This window comes from Oncorhynchus keta, chromosome 35 (genome assembly GCF_023373465.1).
Source record: "Oncorhynchus keta strain PuntledgeMale-10-30-2019 chromosome 35, Oket_V2, whole genome shotgun sequence".
Taxonomy (NCBI): Eukaryota; Metazoa; Chordata; class Actinopteri; order Salmoniformes; family Salmonidae; genus Oncorhynchus; species Oncorhynchus keta.
Genome location: NC_068455.1, coordinates 49605189 through 49614076, shown reverse-complemented (window position 1 = coordinate 49614076; position 8888 = coordinate 49605189).

Below are 8888 nucleotides of genomic sequence, written 5' to 3'. Positions count from 1 at the left end.
GTAGGGTGGCAGGTAAGGTGGAGGTGAAATGATCCTTAACAAGTCTCTCAAAGCACTTCATGATGACAGAAGTGAGTGCTACAGGGCAATAGTCATTTAGTTCAGTTATCTTTGCCTTCTTTGGTACAGGAACAATGGTGGCCATCTTGAAGCATGTGAGGACAGCAGACTGGGATATGGGAGCGATTGAATATGTCTGTAAACACACCAGCCAGCTGGTCTGCGCATGCTCTGAGGATGCGGCTAGGGATGGGCCAGCAGCCTTGCGAGTGTTAACACATTTAAATGTTTTACTCACTTCGGCCACGGAGAAGGAGAGCCCGCTGTCCTTCATAGCGGGCCGCGTCAATGGCACTGTATTATCTACAAAGCGCGCAAAGACAGTGTTTAGCTTGTCTGGGAGCAAGACATCGGTGTCCTGGTGGCTGGTTTTCTTTTTGTAGTCCATAATTGCCTGTACACCCTGCCACAAAAGTCTCGTGTCTGGGCCGTTGAATTGCGACTCCATTTTGTCCCTATACCGACATTTCGCTTGTTTGATTGCCTTGCAGAGGGAATAACTACAGTTTTTAATCAGCCACATTCCCCCAACCTCTTTCCATGGTTGAATGAGGTGGTTCGTGGTTTGTGCTTTCAGTTTTGCGCGAATGACGCCTTCTATCCAAGGTTTCTGGTTGGGATAGGTTTTAGTAGTCACAGTAGGTACAACATCTCCAATGCACTTCCTAATAAACTCACTCACCGAGTCAGCGTATAAATCAATGTTATTGTCTGAGGCTTCCCAGAACATTTTCCAGTCCACGCGATCAAAACAATCTTGAAGCGTGGACTCCGATTGGTCAGACCAGTGTTGAATGGTTCTTGTCACGGGTACATCCTGTTTGAGTTTCTGCCTATAGGACTGCACAAGCAAGATGGAGTCGTGGTCGGATTTGCCAAAGGGAGCGCGGGGGAGGGCCTTGTATGCATCGCGGAAGTAAGAGTAGCAGTGGTCCAGTGTTTCTGCTAGAGCGGGTACAACAGTAAATGTGCTGGTTGAATTTAGGTAGTCTTGTTCTCAAATTAGCTTTGTTAAAAATCCCCAGCTACAATAAAAGCAGCCTCAGGATATATGGTTTTCTGATTTGGGATTTGTAAAAAAATAAATACGAGGCCAATAAATCATCAAATCATCTGAACCAATTATTCGACTCTGTTATGTTAACTATCTGTCGTAATACACCCAGAAATTATGAAGCAATGAAGACCATCTGGAATGCACCGGTGTAGGTTTTTCCACCTTGCCGGTTCAGCAATTTGAACCAACCCATGGGCTAGCAACACAACCGCAGCCGAGCAATGAATGCACCCGTGTCGGCCTGCAACCTGGAACGCTCCCTCGGTCTAGCAACGAGACCACAGGCTCGTTAAGCTAGCCAGGTGGGTCACGAGTTGCCGGAGCTCATTCAGAGGAAGTTTAAAACAATGTTTTAGATATTTTGTATTAATTTCGTAGCTACAAATGCAATGCACTTATTATTTATGAATTACCATTTTGCTTCCTATGGCGGGCAAGGCAAGGGAGGTCTGGTCATCGGCCATGCTGGAAATGTGTTCTCGCGTTATTGTGTCATTGTCAACACAGTACATCTACACCACAAAATGAAACGTTGATTTGAACTATCTGACCAACTAGTGGGTCAGGCGGCGCCCCAATGTCTGATTCATATCGCTTGATAGGCGTCGATTATATGATTGTATGGGGTGGAATCAGAGAGGTGCCCGCTGCCTTATGCCTTGATCACACCGACAGTGTCTTACGCAAAATAGTACACAGCATCATCTGGATTTGTGTGTAACAAAAGTCCAACATTCACCTTCTGCTAACATTTCTGTCAAACCGTCCACGCATAGTTCGTTAAATCCAACGTATGCACCACAGAACGCACTGCATCTGCAACGCAATGCTGCAAGGAAAATGCAGCGTTCTATTGGAAATTAATGTACTTCTGGTGTACCAAAATACAAATCACGGTTGATGTGATCGAGGCCGATGGGGCAGTTGTTGGGGGGTTAACTGTGTTGCTCATGGGCAGAACGGCAAGTTTTTCCAACTTGCCGGCTCAGCAATTGAACCACCAACCTTTTTGTTACTGGCCCAACGCTCTTAACCACTAGGCTATCTGCCGCTACCTTAAGCACCTTTTCCAGCCGACTATCGATAAAAAAAGGATTAAGTCAAACAAGTTATAACGTGTGTGAAGTTTCAAATGCATTCTGTCATTACTAAATGTGATAGGTATTGTTACATTAACCAAAAAATATTTGTTTAAAAATATTTAATCAGTTGTCTTCCTCATTTTTTTTGCAGGAGGAAGGGAATCTGATTTAATTGGTCCTCAATTTACAGCTCAGACACTTCATTCAAGATAATGTTGTTAGCCTGGTTTACAGGTGAATTATCTGATTTGATCCATAAACAAATACACAATGGGCCAAAACCAGAAAGGGTAATTCCCAGGCAGAATGGCAGTTATTCAGGGTACTGAGAAATAAGTCCACCTTGTTAACACGGAAATGCAAATCTAGCTTCGAAATTATGGAAACCCACTAAATCCATTTTACCGAGATTGAGCTTTCAGAAGTTGTAAAAGGCACTCGCATCTATTGATATTAAGAAAGCGGCTGGCCAGGATGAATTAAAACCTTATTTTCTAAAAATTGGTGCAGAGATCATTGCTGCCCCTCTCACTTTCATATTAAATATTTAATTGGTGAGTAATACCATTCCAAAATTCTGGAAAGCAGCCTGTCACGCCTTTAAATAAAGGCATAAGAGCACCTCCTTTCAGCTGCCCACTGCACTGAGGACAGGAAGCACTGTCACCACCGATAAATCTATGATTATCGATCATTTCAATAAGCATTTTTGCACGGCTGGCCATGCATTCCATCTGGCTGCCAACATCTCAGCACCCCTTGCAGCACCCCCCAACTGCTAAATCTGGAATCCCTACAAATCAGCGGTCTAGACAATCTGGACCCTCTCTTTCTAAAATTATCAGCCAAAATTGTTGCAACTCCTATTACTAGCCTACTCAACCTCTCTTTCGTATCATCTGAGATCGCCAAAGATTGGAAAGCTGCTGCGGTCATCCCCCTCTTCAAAGGGGGAGACACTCTAGACCCAAACTGTTATAGACCAATATCCATCCTGCCCTGCCTTTCTAAAATCTTCAAAAGCCAAGTTAATAAACAGATCACCGACCATATCGAATCCCACCATACCTTCTCCACTATGCAATCTGGTTTCCGAGCTGGTCATGGGTGCACCTCAGCCACGCTAAAATACAGTACTGTGCAGCCGTCTTCATTGACCTGGCCAAGGCTTTTGACACTGTCAATCACCACATTCTTATCGGCAGACTTGATAGCCTTGGCTTATCAAATGACTGCCTCGCCTGGTTCACCAACTACTTCTCCGATAGAGTTCAGTGTGTCAAATCGGAGGGCCTGTTGTCCGGACCTCTGGCAGTCTCTATGGGGGTGCCACAGGGTTCAATTCTCAGGCCGACTCTTTTCTATGTATATATCAATGATAGCCCTTCCTTGGAGACTGTGCTAAAAACCCTCCAAACGAGCTTCAACGCCATACAACACTCCTTCCATGGCCTCCAACTGCTCTTAAATGCTAGTAAAACTAAGTGCATGCTCTTCAACCAATTTCTGCCCGCACCCACCTGCCTGACTAGCATCACTACTCTGGACGGTTCTGACCTAGAATATGTGGACAACTACAAATACCTAGGTGTCTGGTTAGTCTGGTTAGACTGTAGACTGTAAATCTCCAATCCAAAATTAAATCTAGAATCGGCTTCCTATTTTGCAACAAAGCCTCCTTCACTCATGCCGCCAAACATACCCTCGTAAAACTGACTATCATACTGATCCTTGACTTCGGCGATGTAATTTAGAAAATACCCCCCAACACTCAAACTGGATGTAGTCTATCACAGTGCCATCCGTTTTATCACCAAAGCCACATATACTACCCACCACCACGACCTGTATGCTCTCATTGGCTGGCCTTCACTTCATAGTCGTCGCCAAACCCACTGGCTCCAGGTCATCTGTAAGTCATTGCTAGGTAAAGCCCCGCCTTATCTCAGCTCACTGGTCACCATAGCAACACTCACCCGAAGCACACGCTCCAGCAGGTATATTGCACTTGTCATCCCCAAAGCCAACACTTCCTCTGGCCGCTTTTCCTTACAGTTCTCTGCTGCCAATGACTGGAACGAATTGCAAAAATCTCTGAAGCGCGAGTCTTATATCTCCCTCACTAACTTTAAGCATCAGCTGTCTGAGCAGCTTATGTGGAAACCACATATCCTGAGGCTGCATTCATTGCAGCAGGGGATTTTAACAAGGCTAAACTGAAAACAAGACTATATCGATTGTGCTACCAGGGCTGGTAAAACCCTGGATCATTGTTATGCTAACTTCCGCGACGCATATAAGGCCCTACCCCGCCCTCTAGCTTCGAAATTCGGAAAAGCTGACCACGACTCCATTTTGTTGCTTCCAGCCTATAGACAGAAACTAAAACAGGAAGCACCCGCTCTCAGGTCTGTTCAACACTGGTCCGATCAATCTGATTCCATGCTTCAAGATTGACGTAATGCGGAACATATCCCAATCCATGTAATCGAAGCAAACAACAACATTGACGAATCCGCTGATTCGCTGAGCGAGATTATTAGCAAGTGCATTGGCTATGTCGTACCCACAACAACTATTAAAACATTCCCCAACCAAAAACTGTGGATTGATGGCAACATTTGCGTGAAACTTAAAGCGCGAACTCCTGCTTTTAACCAGGGCAAGGTGACCGGAAACATGACCCAATACAAACAGTGTAGCTATTCCTCTCCGCAAGGCAATCAAAGAAGCTCAGCGTCAGTATAGAGACAAAGTAGAGTCGCAATTCAACGGCTCAGACACAAGAGGTATGTGGCAGGGTAGACTGTCAATCACAGATTACAAAAAGAAAACCAGCCCTGTCGCGGACCAGGATGTCTTGCTCCTAGACAGACTAAACAACTTCTTTGCTCGCTTTGAGGACAATACAGTGCCATTGACATGACCCGCTACCAAAACCTGCAGACTCTCCTTCACTGCAGCCGACGTGAGTAAAACATTTAAACGTGTTAACCCTCGCAAGGCTGCAGGCCCAGATGGCATCCCAAGCCGCTTCCTCAGAGCATGCGCAGACCAGCTTGCTGGTGTGTTTACGTGCATATTCAATCATACCTTATCCCAGTCTGCTGTTCCCACCTGCTTCAAGAGGACCACCATTGTTCCTGTTCCCACGAAAGCGAAGGTAACTGAGCTAAACAACTACTGCCCCGTAGCACTTCCATCATCATGATGTGCATATCACCTCCACCTGACACCCTAGACCCACTCCAATTCGCTTACCGCCCCAATAGGTCCACAGACGACGCAATCGCAACCACACTGCACACTGCCCTAACCCATCTGGACAAGAGGAATACCTATGTGAGAATGCTGTTCATCGACTACAGTTCAGCATTTAACACCATAGTGCCCTCCAAACTCGTCATCAAACTCGAGACCCTGGGTCTCGACCCCGCCCTGTGCAACTGGGTACTGGACTTCCTGACGGGCCGCCCCCAGGTGGTGAGGGTAGGTAACAACATCTCCACCCCGCTGATTCTCAACACTGGGGCCACACAAGGGTGCGTTCTTAGCCCTCTCCTGTACTCCCTGTTCACCCACGACTGTGTGGCCATGCACGCATCCAACTCAATCATCAAGTTTGCAGATGACACTACAGTGGTAGGCTTGATTACCAACAACGACGAGACGGCCTACAGGGAGGAGGTGAGGGCCCTCGGAGTGTGGTGTCAGGAAAATAACCTCACACTCAATGTCAACAAAACAAAGGAGATGATCGTGGACTTCAGGAAACAGCAGAGGGAGCACCCACCTATCCACATCGACGGGACAGTAGTGGAGAGGGGAGAAGTTTTAAGTTCCTCGGCGTACACATCGCAGACAAACTGAATTGGTCCACCCACACAGACAGCGTGGTGAAGAAGGCACAGCAGTGCCTCTTCAACCTCAGGGGAATTAAGACATTTGGCTTGTCACAAAAAGCACTCACAAACTTTTACAGATGGACAATCGAGAGCATCCTGTCGGGCTGTATCACCACCTGGTACAGCAACTGCTCCGACCACAACCGTTAAGGCTCTCCAGAGGGTAGTGAGGTCTGCACAGCGCATCACCGGGTGCAAACTACCTGCCCTCCAGGACACCTACACCACCCGATGTCACAGGAAGGCCGTAAAGAGCATCAAGGACAACAACCACCCGAGCCACTGCCTGTTCACCCCGCTAACATCCAGAAGGCGAGGTCAGTGCAGGTGCATCAAAGCAGGGACCGAGAGACTGAAAAACAGCTTCTATCTCAAGGCAATCAGACTGTTAAACAGCCACCACTAACATTGAGTGGCTGCTGCCATACATGTAAAATAAATTTATCACTAGCCACTTTAAACAACGCCACTTAATATTTTTTGCATACCCTACATTACTCATCTCATATGTACAGTGGGGAGAACAAGTATTTGATACACTGCCGATTTTCCTACTTACAACGCATGTAGAGGTCTATGATTTTTATCATAGGTACACTTGAGAGACGGAATCTAAAACAAAAATCCAGAAAATCACATTGTATGATTTTCAAGTAATTCATTTGCATTCTATTGCATAAAATAAGTATTTGAAACATCAGAAATGCAGAACCTAATATTTGGTACAACAACCTTTGTTTGCAATTACAGAGATCATACGTTTCCTGTAGTTCTTGACCAGGTTTGCACACACTGCAGCAGGGATTTTGGTCCACTCCTCCATACAGACTTTCACCAGATCCTTCAGGTTTTGGAGCTGTCGCTGGGCTATATGGACTCTCAGCTCCCTCCAAGATTTTCTATTGGGTTCAGGTCTGGAGACTGGCTAGGCCACTCCAGGACCTTGAGATGCTTCTTATGGAGCCACTCCTTAGTTGCCCTAGCTGTGTGTTTCGGGTCGTTGTCATGCTGGAAGACCCAGCCACGACCCATCTTCAATGCTCTTACTGAGGGAAGGAGGTTGTTGGCCAAGATCTCGCGATACATGTCCATCCTCCCCTCAATATGGTGCAGTCATCCTGTCCCCTTTGCAGAAATGCATCCCCAAAGAATGATGTTTCCACCTCCATGCTTCACGGTTGGGATGGGGTGCTTGGGGTTGTACTCATCCTTCTTCTGCCTCCAAACAAGGCGAGTGGAGTTTAGACCAAAAAGCTCAATTTGTGTCTCATCAGACCACATGACCTTCTCCCATTCCTCCTCTGGATCATCCAGATGGACATTGGCAAACTTCAGATGGGCCTGGACACGCGCTGGCTTGAGCAGGGGGACCTTGCGTGCGCTGCAGGATTTTAATCCATGACGGTGTAGTGTGTTACTAATGGTTTTCTTTGAGACTATGGTCTCAGCTCTCTTCAGGTCATTGACCAGGTCCTGTCATGTAGTTCTGGGCTGATCCCTCACCTACCTCATGATCATTGATGCCCCACGAGGTGAGATCTTGCATGGAGCCCCAGACTGAGGGTGATTGACCGTCATCTTGAACTTATTCCATTTTCTAATAATTGTGCCAACAGTTGTTGCCTTCTCACCAAGCTGCTTGCCTATTGTCCTGTAGCCCATCCCAGCCTTGTGCAGGTCTACAATTTTTGCCCTGATGTCCTTACACAGCTCTCTGGTCTTGGTCATTGTGGAGAGGTTGGAGTCTGTTTGATTGAGTGTGTGGGCAGGTGTCTTTTATACAGGTAACGAGTTCAAATAGGTGCAGTTAATACAGGTAATGAGTGGAGAACAGGAGTGCTTCTTAAAGAAAAACGAACAGGTCTGTGAGAGCCGGAATTCTTACTGGTTGGTAGGTGATCAAATACTTATGTCATGCAATAAAATGCAAATTAATTACTTAAAAATCATACAATGTGATTTTCTGTATTTTTAGATTCCTTCTCTCACAGTTGAAGTGTACCTATGATAAAAATGACAGACCTCTACACGCTTTGTAAGTAGGAGAACCTGCAAAATCGGCAGTGTATCAAATAGTTGTTCTCCCCACTGTATATACTGTACTCAATACCATCTACTGCATCTTCCCTATGCCGTTCTGTACCATCACTCATTCATATATCGTTATGTACATATTCATCGCTTTACACTTGTGTGTATAAGGTAGCGGTTGTGAAATTGTTAGGTTAGATTACTCGTTGGTTATTACTGCATTGTCGGAACTAGAAGCACAAGCATTTCGCTACGCTCGCATTTACATCTGCTAACCATGTGTAAGTGACAAATAAAAATGTATTTGAAAATGTTTGAATTGATCACTGTACCTGTACACAGCCAAACTGTAAATAGCACACCCAACAACCTCAACCCCATATTATTACTTACCCTCTTGCACCCCAGTATCCCTACTTGCACATTATCATCTGTACATTTATTACTCCAGTATTTATGCTAAATCGTCATTATTTTCACCTCTAGGGCCTATTTATTGCCTACCTCCCTACTCTTCTACCTTTGCACACACTGTACACAGATTTTTCTATTGTGTTATTGACCGTCTTTGCTTATGTGAAACTCTGTGTTGTTTGTGTCACACTGCTTTGCTTTATCTTGGCCAGGTCGCAGTTGTAAATGAGAACTTGTTCTCAACTGGCCTACCTGGTTAAATAAAGGTAAAATTAAATAAATAAATCCCACATCTAAACTGTCTGCACTGGCAAAAGATATGTAAAACCTGGTAAACTC